The sequence below is a fragment of the Tupaia chinensis genome, unplaced genomic scaffold (assembly GCF_000334495.1).
Source record: "Tupaia chinensis unplaced genomic scaffold, TupChi_1.0 Scaffold000211_1, whole genome shotgun sequence".
In the NCBI taxonomy this organism is placed as follows: Eukaryota; Metazoa; Chordata; class Mammalia; order Scandentia; family Tupaiidae; genus Tupaia; species Tupaia belangeri.
In genome coordinates, this window is record NW_006159686.1 from 223891 (window position 1) to 225206 (window position 1316).

Here is a 1316-nt window from a genome sequence, read left to right on the forward strand (position 1 = left end):
GCCCGCACGCACACGTGCCCGGCGTGAGTTTTAAGCCACCGGGTCCGGGACACGAACTGCGGTCGACTACATGGGAGTCCAGCGACATAGCCATTACGCCAACTGCTGGTCCCAAATGTCGTTTAGGTCTTAATGGGCAAAAAGATCACAAAGTCTGGGGATGAACTGCCTGGGTTTGAATCCGAGTTCTGCCACCCTACCCTCCAGGTAACCCTAACGATTTTGAGACCACGGATAGACTTTCTGCTTTCTCAAGCGTTAAACTGGGGACATAGTACTTGCCTCAGAGTCCTAAGACTTGAATGACTACATGGATATAAAATGCTTAAAAGTGGGACCAGCAGATGGCATAACCGTTATGTTGCAGGACTCCCACAGTGAACTGCAGTTTGAGTCCTAGACCCAGTGGCTTAAAACTCATCGTGGGTGGGGAACCAGCAGTTAGCATAATGACTATGTCACTGGACTCACACGTAGTCAACCGCGGTTCGCGTCCCAGACCCGGTGGCTTAAAACTCACGCCGGGTGCATGTGTGTGTGCCCAAGATCCCGAGAGGAGAATGGAGGAGAAGGGATTGCAGCGTGACCATTCCCCCTGGGGGGTGATGTCTCGCTTTCTGTCTCTCTGTCTCTCTCTGTCTGGCAAGTGCGCACACCGTATAGTGAAAACCTCTCCAAAATAAATCAATCAATAAATAAAACTCATCCTGGGTGTGTGTGTGTGTGTGTGTGTGTGTCCGTCCAAAACCACGAGAGGAAAATGGAGAAGAGATTGTGGCAAGGCCATCCACCTAGGAGGTGATTTCTCCCTGACTGTCTCTAGATCTATCAAGCGCATGCACCCTATAGAAAATAAAAAGGAGGGGGGGGTGGGGAACCAGCAGTTGGTGTAATGGCTGTGTCGCTGGACTCCCACGTAGTTGACTACGGTTCGCGTCCCGGACCCGGTGTGCGTGAGTTCTAAGATCTTGGGCAAGATCCCGAGAGGAGAATGGAGAAGAAGGGATTGCAACGTGACCATCCTCCCTAGGGGGGGGGGAGTGATTTCTCGCTTTCCGTCTCTATGTCTCTCTTTCTCTGTCTGGCAAGCGCATGTGCCCTATAGCGAAAACCTCTCCAAAAAAAAAAAGGGAACTGGCAGGTGGCATGGTGGTTCAGGTGCTGGACTCCCACATGGCTAACTGCGGTTTGAGTACCAAACCTGGTGGCTTGCTCTATTGCTTTTCTCCTCTCTTCCTTTGATCAAATTAAAAACAAATAAGAGGGGCAACAGGTGGCATGGTGTTTAAAGGTGCTGGATTCCCACATGGCTAACT

At 51.0% G+C, this 1316-nt stretch overlaps 1 protein-coding gene across 6 annotated transcripts in view; it reads right to left on the reverse strand.

Moving 5' to 3' along the window:
• LOC102491132 (zinc finger protein 140) overlaps positions 1-1316 on the reverse strand; it is a 97092-nt gene that overhangs the window by 94552 nt on the left and 1224 nt on the right. The window lies entirely within an intron of this gene.